Source organism: Schistocerca piceifrons, chromosome 2 (genome assembly GCF_021461385.2).
Source record: "Schistocerca piceifrons isolate TAMUIC-IGC-003096 chromosome 2, iqSchPice1.1, whole genome shotgun sequence".
Classification (NCBI taxonomy): Eukaryota; Metazoa; Arthropoda; class Insecta; order Orthoptera; family Acrididae; genus Schistocerca; species Schistocerca piceifrons.
In genome coordinates this window covers 579,396,307-579,411,878 of record NC_060139.1, presented here as the reverse complement: position 1 = coordinate 579,411,878, position 15,572 = coordinate 579,396,307, and the positions used below count along the sequence as shown (strand labels likewise).

Here is a 15,572-nt window from a genome sequence, read left to right as displayed (position 1 = left end):
TTTGACGCTATATGAAGGCTCTGTCATCTGCCAGAACGGTTCGAAACTTCACCGGGGCACAGCACAAACATCAAATGTGAAGCACAAACAAGGACGTTTGTCAATGTGTAGTTTCTGGCTGATCAGTGTATACGTTACCTAGAGTGACTACGTGTGTTAACGCCAAACTGTGATCTCCACTGTTGACTGGGATATCTTTCTCGCTTTGGTGCCAGGCATGATGCAGAAGAAGAATTTTTAAAAAATGTGGGACATTACTCATTACTTATTGAACGACCCTCGTACCTAAAGATCAACTGACTGTTGGTCCGTTTCACCTACTTGATTTATATCTGTTCTACTGTCGACACAGCGACAGAGCTGAAGTGCGTTCCGTACAAGCAGAGTAGGTTCAAAAGATTGGCAGGAGTCGCGAAAATGATAGTGTTTCACCCTCAAAATTACTTCGAGTCTACTTGGCAGAATATGTTTATTTTAAGTGCATTTCACAACTTCGCGTAAGTCTGCCGTAACAACATGTAACTCTGTCGCAAGAATACCTAAGGGGCGAGTACGACAGATGAATCAGCAGTATAAGTGGAACGAATGAGTTCATTACAAACGAGCATGACGTCAGGACTAGCCGGTCGGTGTGGCTGTGTGGTTCTAGGCGCTACAGTCTGGAACTGTGCGTCCGCTAAGGTCGCAGGTTCTACTCCTGCCTCGGGCATGGATGTGTGTGATGTCCTTAGGTTAGTTAGGTTTAAGTAGTTCTAGCTTCTAGGGGACTGATGACCTCAGCAGTTAAGTCCCATAGTGCTCAGAGCCATTTGAACCATTTTTTATATAAATCCGTTTAGGACACAACAGCTTCACCTGGCGAGGAATGACTGCTGGTCAGACACACGCACGGCGCGTGTAGTAAAAGTGACCGTGCTGTCCGTGTGTAGAATGGGGAAGACGCGCGATCTATCTGAGTCTGACCGAGGGCAGATTGTGACGGCCCGGAGGCTCGGCACGAGCATTTCGGAAACTGAACGACTTGTCGGGTGTTCGAGGAGTGCTGTGGTGAGTGTCTTCAGTACGTGGAGAAACCGAAGTGAAATGACGTCCAGAAGTCGAGGCGGCGAACTGTGTCTAAACTAGCATCAGACTTTTATTTAGGTAAAGTACGAGTGTATCTGAACACACAGTGCATTGAACATTGCTAATGATGGGTCTCCGCACCCGACGTCTCGTTCATGTGCCAATGTCAACACCACGACATTGTCATCTATGACTGAAATAGGCACGTGACCATCAGCACTGGACTTGGCGCAGTGGCAGAGCGTGCATGGTCCGATGGATCTCGATACCTCCTTCAATCTTCATCATGGCGATGGGAGGGCGCGATCCGTCGTCTTCCAGAGGAACAGCTCCTTGACTCATGTATCGCGGGGCGGAGACAAGCTGGTGGCGGCTCATTATGCTCTGGGGAACATTCATGTGGGCCAGTAGAGCTTGTGCAAGGTGGCATGGCGACCAAGGAATATCGTACACTGTTTGCAGATCACGTACACGCTTTCATGACGATCACGTTTCCCGATGGCTGTGGCATTTTTCGACAAGATAATACGCCACGTGAAGAGGCTAGGAGTGTGATGGAGTGATTCGAGGTACACAGTTGATGTCCTGGCCCCCAACTCGCCATATCTGAAACCGATCGAACACGTCTCGGCTGCGATTGAACGTGGCGTCACCGTTGACCGCCCCTCTCCCCTGAACTGACGGAAATTAGGTGATTTGTCTGTGTAGATACGGTGCCAAATCCCTCCAGTGACCTACAAAGGTCATTGCTGCCATGCCACAACGCGTCGCCGCTGTTACCTTTGCCAAAGGTGGACATACCGGCTATTAGGTCGGTGGTCATAACATTCTGGTTGATCGTTGTATACGACTCCGTACCGCCGCTGCTATTGTCATGTGAGGCTCATACACAGGATGTTTCAAAATTCTTACTACAGGCTTCCAGAGATTGTAGAAGGGACTTAGTAGATAAGGTTTTGGTATGGAACCCACGTCCGGAGACGTACTGTTTCGATATAAAATCAAGTTTGAAGATCGTATCACTTTAAGACCTCCAGCTTTGCGGTACGAACACAAACTGAAGAGAGGGTGCCGTCGTCGTTCATTGTTATGACACCACATGTCATTTGCGCCGCGCCCGGTAGCCGAGCGGTCTTGAGCGCCTTGTCACGGTTTGCGCTGCTCCCCCCGTCGGAGGTTCGAGTCCTTCCTCGGATATGGGTGTGTATGTTGTCCTTAGCGTAAGTTAGTTTAAGTTAGATTAAGTAGGGTGCAAGCTTAGGGACCGATGACCTCAGCAGTTTGGTGCCATAAGACCTTACCACAAATTTCCAAATTTGTCATTTTCATCCGATACGGCTACGAGAAAATGGTGCGTTCCCAACTAGAAGGGTTGACTGTGGTGTTACACGAACGCACTGAACTCGTCTTTGAAGAGCACGTCCTTCGGCAGGTAGAAGACAACCCGACGATGAGTCCTCGAAACACTGCCGATGCCGTGGACCTCTGTAGAGCGCAGAGGCCAGAGCTCATTCCCTGCTCTGTCTGCTTTACGTAAAGCCAGAGATTTGAAAGTAATCCGATTTTCAAATTTATTTTACTCCCAAACAGTACATTTCCGGATATTTATCCCTGATCAAAACTTTCTGTATTAACAAGGAGACTATCATCCCTGTTAGTCACGCATTTTGGTGAGCCTAATGTATGTTGTAGAAGGACGTGGCCTGAGTGACTGGCAAGCGGCTTTTCATGCGAAGGACCCTACTTCCCGAGATAATCAATATGTAAGTTTTATGCAAACGAGTTGCATCCATAATGTAAACGACTTTTCAACCAAGCGAGAGTAGCGGAGTGGCGAAGGCTCACAGCTACCACGATGGTGGTACGGGTACATATCCTGCCCATGCCCTTAATTTTTTTCTCGCTTCATGATACAGAATAACAGTAAATACCATGTCATTCAGGATTATTCAGAAGTAATCGTTTTAGACGTAATAATTTAATTACTAAAACAATCAATGCAGCTAACTTTATTCAAATGTGTATAGATTACAGAATCGTCTTACTCGCTATCACTTGCACCGCTTGCTGTGCTAGAATAGTATTTCTGATGGTAGGAAAAACTGAAACACAAATTTTCAGAGCACTACACACATTTAATGACGGCCACGGGCTCACAGGCGCACGGGTTTCTCGGAAGCGACACCGGAAACACAGTTAGTTTAAAGTAAAAAAGATTGTTCTCTATTCGATCATCTCCAGCAGGAAAAGCGAATATTTGCTCGTTCCTGTGAAAGCAGCTGTACTAAACTGATATAGAACTAAAGAATATATTTTTATGGAATCTTACTCGAAGTAAGGAACATTTAAAAAAATTTTCGAGGTAGTTTTAACTACCCTGCAAAAATAAACGTCACAGGGTTGGTAAAGTGGAGTAAATTTGAGTGGCATAACTTTTACGGTGCATGCTTTCGTGTCATCTATAGTGGATTGATCGTGAAGTGTCTGACCAGTCTGCCCTCCCTGTGAATCAGTAACTTACAGAAATTTTTCTTGTTGCACGTACATAAGAACGACAAATTTTAAAAACGCTTCATACAGTGCATTCACGAACTTCCCTGATTTCGTGCAGGTCAAAATCACATGTTTTAATTTATGAGTCAATTCGTCTACTCTTTTTTGAACAATTTGACCAAATATCCAGAATGGTTCTTGCACACATCAGAAAACGTAAAGGACCATCTTCCCTGACACAGCTATAGTATACTTTGCTGACCTTGTTCGTATCTTTTTTTCTGCACAGGGACGGTTTTTGCTACTTTTTCCGCAAGGGGTCTGTTGTACGTCGACTGGCACTGGCAGCTGGTTTTTACATAAGCGAGATAAAAATTAGAGATGAGATACTTTCACCAGTATCTGGAATGACATGCAGGCTACTATTTAATGATATTCTATAGGTTGAAGTTGAAAAGAAAGTACACAGGCATGATTTGAAAGCATACTATCAGTGTGATAGCCGAGAATCTTAGCCGCTGCTTTGCCGAACTAATGTTAGTGTTACAGGTACAGAAGGTGCGCATAAGACATAATCCATACTTCGAAAACTAGGGCCTGTCATATGAAAAGGCGCTGGCCAGGTTCTCAGGACAGGTCTCTGTATGACGTACCAAAGACTCATCAAAATATGTGATTAACAGGACTGACGGGTTCCCTTGTAAGTACGCTCTACAACCCACAGACACCTGCAATAGGAAGTATGAAACGTTCTGTATATGCAGCGCTAAATTGCCGGTTTGCTTGAACACTTTATCATTGATAAATTACAGTCACTGCGTTCACTTATTACAGGTAGTTGGCACTCGGGAACGTTATTATTATTAGGATGATTATTATTATTGTAAATGTTAGTTGCTAGACACGTAAAGTATTTTGACAGCACCTTACCTTCATGCTTGCAAAGAAAACATCCAACCTGGCAAAGTCTCCAATGCGATCCGGAGTTACTTGCTGCACCTACAAATGTGTGCTGTGCCGTTGCTGAGCGCCAGAACGACTATCAGACCCACAAAAATTCGTAAGGCAGGGGTTCCATTCCTGCTTATAAGCTGGACTTGTCCTGCTCTGGTGACGTAATTTTGATTATTCTCTTCACATAAAAACTGAGGGGAAAAAGGCTGCAGAGGGAGGTACTATCTTCATTTATTTATTTATTTATTTTTGTGGGAAATATATTCAACTGACGAGATGCTGGTGTTGGACATGGAGGAGTTTAATAAATGTATTACCTGCAAGCATACAGCTGAGGACTGTACCTATCGTTGTTTGACTTACGACTTCGCTACAGATGCCTTCTCGACAATCACCCTGCAACCCAGCTAATCGAAGCCAATACACGCTACCACAACTGATGGAAAATGATTCACTGCTCTAATTACACATCGAAATTGTCGTGAAGAAAAACCAGCACTCTTAATAAACAGGTCATACTGCAACATACGTACAGAGGAAAATCGTCGTCTCAAAAGACTGCAGAGTGGCGGTAGTTGAATGTGTGCTCTCCTCAATGTACGATCACAGATTGCTGAAATTAGAGGCCCTCTTACCTCCCCTCATCCCTTCGTCTCCTTCCCTCCCTCCAAATACAGGAGGACGCAGGCTTTTTCAAATGGTGTGCAGCGTATTTATCTGCAGCCTACCTCTCAGCCGACAGCAGACGAGCGGCACCCAGCCCGCCTTGAGTCAACAGCCCTCCAACACAAAAACAAGATTTAGCAGCACTTCCCTGCCCCACACGCTGCCTCCTGGTCGGGGGACAGCTGACAGCTGCCTTGGGGCGACCACACACACACACACACACACACACACACACACACACACACAGAGTCTGGACAGTCTCCACACTGCCTCCACAAATGCCCGCCATTCTGAGTGTGAGACACTGCACTGTAACAATTGTATTTAAAGTCAATGCATCTCTTATAATCGAGAATCTATTAAAAAGGAAAACACAATCGTAATGATAGTAAAGGTTCTCATTTCAAGAAAATGGGCGCAGTCCATTTTCTTTTAAGTATTTTCAGCTAATTCAGTATAGTCTTTATGTCTGACTGTAGGATACAATTAGCATCTCAATACTTTGCAACATCCAACGAAGTGCATCTCTGCCGATTACATATGATCAGAATTCACAGGTCAGGCTATACATCCCCTACAAACATTCATCTGCGTAAAACTGGGAAAAAAACTTCCACTGTTTTGATGTGAAAACTATCTATTACCACGGAATGCCCTAGTTATTCCGAAATTGTCATCAGAGTAAAGAAAAAGCGAGAATTTAAACTCTGAAGAAAAACATCTATCTTATGCAATTTCTCTCAGCTTGATGGACAAATTACTCGATCTGAGAGCGTCTCTCATGTTCAAATCATTGGCTGTAAATAAACTGCCATGTACGTTTGTATTACAAACATTTCAAACACATGAAATAACATTACAGAATACAATCTTTCATACCATTACTTCACTTTAGCTCAAACGTCGGAAAAAAAATCATTTTATGTTCAACAACGAGAACCTATAATTCAAGAGAACGTTGCTGTTTTTTATACTATGGCAAGTCCCATTGTATCAATACGAAGCTATATCACACTTCCGTTTATGAAACAAATTGTGAGAACCTGTTTTGACATTTTTACTCCATAACTCCCCTATGCCGACATGTCTGTAATTTTTGTCATACAGCAGATTCTTGCCTTATAGTTCTGTAAGCAATTTGATCATTACAGCCTGTTTCATGCAAACTACTCACATTTCGGGAAAAATACTACCATTCCTAGGTTCCACAATGAGCTATAATTCCGGTGGTGTCTACTTTATAATTAGAGGTTATGAATTACGAAATAGCACATGACTTGCGGTAACAGCTATTTTTTAAACACGCAATCATAACGATAATAATAAAAACACTCATGAATAGATACAGCTGATTTCTATTATAAGCAAAAGTGGCATAGTTTTGAGAGAACACCCAAACTTTAACCAGTTGTACCACTACTTGTAGTAGAACCTCATATAAGATTTTACCGCATTTATCTCTTCCAACATATCGAAAAACAAATACTGTCAGCATGTTGATACCGAGTGTATTACATACACACGTATCGCTCCACTGGAACAGGTCGCTAGGGCTCGAGGTTGCTTGCACAGATCTGCGTAAAGTTTTGTCGATTGTACTGAAGGAAGATCATACCCAACAGACTATCAACCACACGAGAGGGTTTCTGTATTGGTCCTTCATAAGTAATTTAATACATTGTTTTTTGGCTGGAACACATGCAAGCAGTGAACGACTACAGCTTTGTACACCACCATACACTTTGTTTTTCTACCAGTTCAAATGGTTCAAACGGCTCTGGGAGGATAGGATAGGAAAGACATTGTTGATGTGGGACGATTTACTATTTTGAAAGTACCATATACTAGATTGTGAATGCAGATAGATGACTGTGCAGTACGTCCATTCCACCATATACATCAAAGTATACTAGACGGTGTCCTATACCGGTGCAGTTAGCTTATATACATGTTTCCAGCGCATTGATCATAGTGCAGAATTTACGATTAAGATGGGCCATCTTTCCTTGGATGGATGGGTCTCACACAGTATTCTCGCTTTCGTAGGATGAAGTCGGATATTGACAGATCCCTCCCACATTGTCTTTGACGAATCCTCCCTGTAACACCAATCTCACGCAAGACACCCACCTAAATGCGCAAGATCTCTCCAAATGCATGCGTGTCGAGGAGGGTAGCACCTCTTATCGCTGTATAGACGACATGAGAGCACTGTGGTGATATAACAGACAGTTAAGAAGAAACGTGTGGTTTGTACATGATGGAGCTCCAGACAGATGGATTTTGAAACATTTCATGTAAATCAACAGTGCTATGAATTCTGAAGCATTATTCCACTGTCCGGAGACAGTACCAGGAACGCGCCAGCATGAGAGAAATGATCGTAGAGCATAAACCTCTATGGTTGCACGGTTCTGCACCTAAAAATGCTATATTGTTAAAGCCATATTGTTTCTGAAATATTAGTTGTGCAGAATGCAACGCTCTTAATACACTAACAGAGGATATATTTGTCCAACATCAGACATACAACCACCCCACAAGTTTCCTACCCCCATCACTGCGGTGACAAACTTTACAATGATATAAACTACTTCTTTCTGCACTATTCTGCTGTCCTAAGAAGGCATTGTCAGTGTATATCCACTGCTCGAGCTGCTTATAAACCAACTAGAACGGTCAGGAGACTGTTGTTCTGTCTCTTAGGAAATTAATGTATTTTATACAGCTTTATAAATCGGAAACGCTCGTACCCTCAATCACACTTCCCAGGTTAGTCATGCTTATTATTATTAGTATCAGTAGTATTGGTTTTGATGGGTGCGGCTGTGTCTCACTAGGAAATAGAGTGAGGAAAAGCTAAAATGCATATTTACGATAGCTGATACAATGAGGTATCACCCACGCCCTGCTGCGCGAATATGCACATGAACAAGCAGAAACTTCTTATGAGTGAGTAAGCACCACGATCAGTAGCCGAAGGAGATGTAACAGTCTTATTGCTGCTTACAGTAGCATCACCACAGCTCTGGTAGCATTCCTCTTGCACAAAGAAGTCCTAGTCTGATGTTAGGTAGCTTTGATCATGTGTACGATAATATAACAATTTCTTCCTAACGCTATATCTCTCGAGGACAGCCCTCTCACACTATTAACGGTGATATACGTGGCATAAGTCCACTCTCCTAGAAAACACTCTTGGGAATGGGTTAAGTCTGATTCTTCTGCTTAATATTTAAGGAATAACATGCTTGTGAGAACTAACCGTAATTCGGTAATATCTATATTCGAGTGCATGTATGATAACACAGTTATGGATTGGGATACGTAGGTTTTTACGTGCTTCGATATGGCGCCTCTATGTAATACTTATGTCGCCTTTGTTGAAGTATGTGTTACGAAAATCCACGTAGTTTACAGGAGGAGCGGGTGGGTTAAAAGTGAATGCAGCCAGAGCACAATTTTTAAGCTTTTCTCGGGATTGAGTATGTGGGAACCCCCAACTCACCTCATTCCCCGCATTTCATGGTACATTTCCTCTAATTTTATGATATCACACCTGGACCCGCGAGGGATAAATACTAGCGGCAGAAAGTCGACAGAAATGGTTCTAAGCACTATGGGACTTAACATCTGAGGTCATCAGTCCCCTAGACCTAGAACTACTTAAACCTAACTAACCTAAGGACATGACACACATCCATGCCCGAGGCTGGATTCGAACCTGCGACCGTAGCAGCAGCGCGGTTCCGGACTGAAGCACCTAGAACCGCTCGGCCACAGCGGCCCACTGAAATTGGAGAGATCATTGCATGAGTACCACCTGATGACGGCGGAACGGTGATATACCGAAATATCACGGGCATTCGACGATCGTATCCCGCTGGCCACCAGAGAACCCATCAAACGGCGCATACGCCGGGAAAGCCTCAGATTCAGTTGAAATTTTTAACTGAAAATGCCCACGTTGATTCCTGTGATTTCTGGACAACTGTCGGCACAGAAAATCATTTTTTCCAAATATTTATCGGCTGTAGATAACCACTTGAAGAAAGCTTTATCAACATATTTGATACTGAAGGTGTCGGTGCACACAATCAGGCTGCTTTTACTACGTGACTGCATGTAATACTGATGTCTGAGACCAAAACTGCCCCTTCGTATGCTGTTTTATCGCAGGAGACTATGCACAATGTATATTTTAGTCTGAAATACCAAAACAGTCAGATAATTTTTTTCTTAGGAAAAAAATTAAAACAGTAACGATGTATCCACGTCATTCCAAAGGTATTTGTGAAAGGAGTAGAGTGGCCGAAGGCTGAATAATAACTACAATTAAAAAGACGGGAGACGTCTAAGAGATTTTATACAGAAGTGCAAAGGCGGCTCCCCTAGTCTGTCCTCGCCGCTGCTCGTTCCGGAAATATGAAACGCCTTGTACGCCGCCGGCGAGCTTTGTGAACACGGCCTCGTGCCTAGCGGTTGCGTGTTTCCCATTATTTCCACACAGTTCTTAATTCTAACAAGGGAGCTTTCACCAGAAGAGTCATAATTAGACGTAAACAATGGTGCTCTGGTACACGGCGCTTCTCAAGTGTTGTCGAGGAATCAAGGTTCAAAGCTTTACTAGCCTGTTGAATCCATACAAGAGCGCAGGCTGCTGAGCACCGGCTTTAGTGCAGCCAAATAAGGCGACACACTACAAGCTTCCAGTACTGCGTTCGAGTTTTTCGTCATGTATTTAGTTTTTTTCCCTCCCAGGGGACGCCACCTTATCGTAGGCACCTTCAGTGCCGGGCGGGGTCGGAGGTTGGGCGTGAGGCTAACAAACCCATCCTGGAAAAAAGTGTTGTTGCGGATACTATACACATGCCTCGGAACGGAAAGGATTGCCTGTTGACGACCCAGCGAGAAACACGGTTAAAGAAAAGGAACATGGGTATTCGGATAGCCACCCGGAATGTGAGGACACTCAAGATGCCTGGCAAGCTACAAGAAATTGGGAATAAATTAGGTAGGCCTAAGTATCAAGTGAAAATTGCAGCACTACAAGAAACTGGATGGAAAGGGCAAGGAATAATAGCGTCGGGGGAACATTTAATGATGTATAGCGGTGGAGATACAGGTCTTTATGGCACTGGTTTCCTTGTACATAGGTCTATGAAGGCTAATGTAATTAGTTTTCGGCAATAAGTGACAGAATGTGTTCTCTTAGGATAAGAGCAAAATTTTTTAACGTTACAATATTGAATGTCTGTGACCCTACGAAGGAGGCAGACAAAAATGCAGAGGATATATTTTATGCCAAATTGGGAGAAGAAATTGGTAGAATTCAAAGGCACGATGTGAAAATACTACTTGGAGACCTAAATGCAAAAATAGGGAAAGAAGAGGTATATAGAAGTATAATAGGAAATGAAAGCCTCCACAATGACAGTAATGATAATGGGCTCAGACTGATAGTCTTCGCCAGAGGGAAGAACATGATAATAAAAAGCACTTACCACCCAAGGAAAGATATTAAGAAGTGTACATGGGTATCACCAGATGGAAACACAAGAAACCAAATAGATCACGTACTCATAGACAAAAGGCATGCATCAGATATTATGAAAGTTAGAAGCTGCAGAGGGGCAGATGGAATTAGGTATAGTGCGATACCACTACCCGAATTTACTGTATTATTATTAGACCATGCGGCATCGGACTTCCGGAAAGCGGCTCTCGCGTGTAATAGATTTGAATAGACACACTATGGTGATCCAACTACTACACGGAATTTTTGGAATAAATAATGATAATGGCGCATAAAAAATTTATTTTTACGTCTATATTTGATCATTAGTAGCACTGATAATCTCTTTGAAGTGACTGAACATGGAGCACTTAATTCTGTATGTTTGATATTGCCTAGCCGGAGGACATTATTCATTTACAACAATACCACAGCCTGAAACCGTTTCACAATACATAAACACATATGATAAACACGTGAGCTTGTTTTTGGTTAATGTAAACTACACAAATTGTAATTACTAAATTTAATGTTATTGAGCTTGCATTGTGTTGAAGGCACAATGTGTACTGTGGTGGCAGCAATTTCCTTGAACGCTTAATTAAAGAACAATATAGATCTGCTTGTCAATATAGTTACTGAAAACACTAATTGAGAAACACGTTGCTCGGACGGCACCGAGTAATTTTTGACTATGGCAATGTATTGAAAAGTCATCACATCGAGCTGGATAGTAATTAAAGTGGCACAGTACCTGGTATCTTCCATCCGTTGCATGAAGCGGCGTCTGCTGGCAATTTCGGCGTTAATTCCGACTATTTTCTCTTGTAATATAGCTATGCAGATACTCACGCACCATAACTTTTCACTGGTGCTGCAGCACATAGAAATCACTAGATATGGGATAGTAATGAGCTATTTCCTTTAAATAATTGCTTACACTCGGGGAATGTAATTTAAACCACAATATTATTATTGCCCCCAAACTTTACACACTGTAGAGAACTTGGTTTGACTCTTACACAAACTGATTCACAAAAATAAACGTACTGGTAATGGCGTCGGTATAACAACCACTGTTCATAATAATACTTTTGTTAGATAACTTCTATTTCGTTGCTACCGAAGTGAGCTCACCAATGGACTTCATCAGTTATTGAGATCACAATACGCTGTTGGATGCGGCTACTGGTTCCTTCACACCTCGCCGTTGGCACAATCAACTCGTCGCAATTAACACAGCATTGCACCATGCAGTGTCATGTAGCTCAGAGCGGGAAACCGTACTATTTTGAACTCACAGCCCATCTCCATCGAAATACCGCGTCTTACGAGCCTTAGTGTCCATTTAGCTTGTAGCTATAAGATAAACGAAGTCCATATCTGTTTTCAGATCACATCTAAATGATCTGTTAGCAACATTACCGTAGCACACACCGGCAGTCACCGAGCGAGGTGGCGCAGTGGTTAGCACACTGGACTCGCATTCGGGAGGACGACGGTTCAATCCCGTCTCCGGCCATCCTGATTTAGGTTTTCCGTGATTTCCCTAAATCGTTTCAGGCGAATGCTGAGATGGTTCCTTTGAAAGGGCACGGCCGATTTACTTCCCAATCCTTCCCTAACCCGAGCTTGCGCTCCGTCTCTAATGACCTCGTTGTCGACGGGACGTTAAACACTAACCACCACCACCACACCGACAGTCACTTTTACGCCACTTAACATTTGTTCTGCCTCAGAGATACACCAACTTACTTCTCCCGCTAATATTACGCGCCAATCTGTACACTGTTCTCATTCTCGGAGATTCCCCCCACACCTCAACATTATTTTACATTACGCCAAGTTCTCTATTTACAATTAAACATACCATAGCATATTAAGTCATTTTCATATATTAAAGTAATGTTACATTCATATTTTTACTACACATAACAATATTATTTAGTTTAATTCTTTTGTTATTTCGCTGTCAGAGTGCAGCACAAGTCAGACGCTGTCTCCCGCATAGCGTTCTTTAAATCAGCTGCGACCAGGCGGAAGCACTTCCGCTTTGCCTTCGGTTCTGGCCCACAGATGCCATAAGCGTCCACTTTCTCTACCGTTGCGCCTTGACTATACCTGGCATTCACTAGGCGGCACATTGGCACATTACAATAGGCAGATGATCAGAATGAAACACAAGATACAAAGACTCCAAACGAAGGAAACACAGGAAGAATATAGGAAGAAATTAGAAGAGAAGTTGGAAACAGGGAGAAACACAGGGAATGAAGATAATGTGGAAACTAAAAGGGAGTCGTTAAAACTGCCATTAGCGTAGCTGCAGAAGAGATACTGGGGAGAGTACAACGCAAAACGGTGGTTAAGTGGGTCGACGAGGAATGCTTAACGGTAATACAAGAGAGAAATGAAGCGAGACGGAGAATGTTGCAAAGGAACACGAGGTTAGTGGCAGAAGAACACAGAGATAAGAGAGAAAAAGCGGATAAGCTTTGTAGGTTAAAGAAGAGGCAGCACGAAAGGAGAAGGATAGAGTAGCTGGACGAAATGGGAGACAATAAAGAGATCAGAAGGTTCTATGGAAGAACAAGAGATTTGAAGAAAGGTTTCCAACCACGAGCAGTTTTCTATAAGGATAAGGACGGAAATCTAATTGGAGATAAAAGCAAAGTCCTAGAAAGGTTGCAAGAGTTTTTTATCGAACTGGAAAGAAGGGGTTGAAGAAGAAGGAACTGTGATTGAGAATGAAAGGAAACATGACTCTGAACAGGAATCAGATGTAGAGGATCAGGAAGAGGAAGCAGTACCAGAGCTACATGAAGTGATGAGTGTTATCAAGAGCCTAAAAATCATCAAGCAGCAGGAGAAGAGGGCATAGAGGCCGAATTATTAAAATACGGGGGAAAGAAAATGGAGGATGCAGTCCGGGAATTGACAGAGGAAATATGGGTAAATGAAGTAATGCCTAACGATTGGAACATGGGAATTATCTGCCCTTTACATAAAAAAGGCGAAAAGTCAGAATGTAGTAAATATCGCGGAATTACTCTCTTGGACGTAACATATAAGATACTTAGTAAAATTTCAGCTTCCAGACTTGAAGGGATGATAGAAGGAATTTTGGGGGACTATCAGGCTGGATTTAGGAGGTACATACACTCCTGGAAATGGAAAAAAGAACACCGTGAATTCATTGTCCCAGGAAGGGGAAACTTTATTGACACATTCCTGGGGTCAGATACATCACATGATCACACTGACAGAACCACAGGCACATAGACACAGGCAACAGAGCATGCACAATGTCGGCACTAGTACAGTGTATATCCACCTTTCGCAGCAATGCAGGCTGCTATTCTCCCATGGAGACGATCGTAGAGATGCTGGATGTAGTCCTGTGGAACGGCTTGCCATGCCATTTCCACCTGGCGCCTCAGTTGGACCAGCGTTCGTGCTGGACGTGCAGACCGCGTGAGACGACGCTTCATCCAGTCCCAAACATGCTCAATGGGGGACAGATCCGGAGATCTTGCTGGCCAGGGTAGTTGACTTACACCTTCTAGAGCACGTTGGGTGGCACGGGATACATGCGGACGTGCATTGTCCTGTTGGAACAGCAAGTTCCCTTGCCGGTCTAAGAATGGTAGAACGATGGGTTCGATGACGGTTTGGATGTACCGTGCACTATTCAGTGTCCCCTCGACGATCACCAGTGGTGTACGGCCAGTGTAGGAGACCGCTCCCCACACCATGATGCCGGGTGTTGGCCCTGTGTGCCTCGGTCGTATGCAGTCCTGATTGTGGCGCTCACCTGCACGGCGCCAAACACGCATACGACCATCATTGGCACCAAGGCAGAAGCGACTCTCATCGCTGAAGACGACACGTCTCCATTCGTCCCTCCATTCACGCCTGTCGCGACACCACTGGAGGCGGGCTGCACGATGTTGGGGCGTGAGCGGAAGACGGCCTAACGGTGTGCGGGACCGTAGCCCAGCTTCATGGAGACGGTTGCGAATGGTCCTCGCCGATACCCCAGGAGCAACAGTGTCCCTAATTTGCTGGGAAGTGGCAGTGCGGTCCCCTACGGCACTGCGTAGGATCCTACGGTCTTGGCGTGCGTCCGTGCGTCGCTGCGGTCCGGTCCCAGGTCGACGGGCACGTGCACCTTCCGCCGACAACTGGCGACAACATCGATGTACTGTGGAGACCTCACGCCCCACGTGTTGAGCAATTCGGCGGTACGTCCACCCGGCCTCCCGCATGCCCACTATACGCCCTCGCTCAAAGTCCGTCAACTGCACATACGGTTCACGTCCACGCTGTCGCGGCATGCTACCAGTGTTAAAGACTGCGATGGAGCTCCGTATGCCACGGCAAACTGGCTGACACTGACGGCGGCGGTGCACAAATGCTGCGCAGCTAGCGCCATTCGACGGCCAACACCGCGGTTCCTGGTGTGTCCGCTGTGCCGTGCGTGTGATCATTGCTTGTACAGCCCTCTCGCAGTGTCCGGAGCAAGTATGGTGGGTCTGACACACCGGTGTCAATGTGTTCTTTTTTCCATTTCCAGGAGTGTATTCACGATGGATCAGATATTTTTATTAAGACAAGTGCTAGAGAAGTTTTATGAGTATGACACGCAACTACATCAGTTGTACATTGATTTTAAGCAAGAGTACGACAGCCTACACAGGAAGAAACTTATACAGATCATGAAAGAATTTAGAATCCTACTAAAACTGGTCAATTTAAAGGAAATGACATTGAAAGCAACAATGTGTAAAGTAAGAACAGAGCAAGAACTGTCTGGAGAATTCCAAGTACAGACAGGGCTACGACAAGGGGATGTGATCTCTACAATGCTATTTAATTT

General features: G+C 44.1%; 1 protein-coding gene across 1 annotated transcript in view; it reads left to right on the top strand.

Annotated features, from left to right (window-relative positions):
• LOC124775607 overlaps positions 1–15,572 on the top strand; it is a 237,383-nt gene that overhangs the window by 38,608 nt on the left and 183,203 nt on the right. The window lies entirely within an intron of this gene.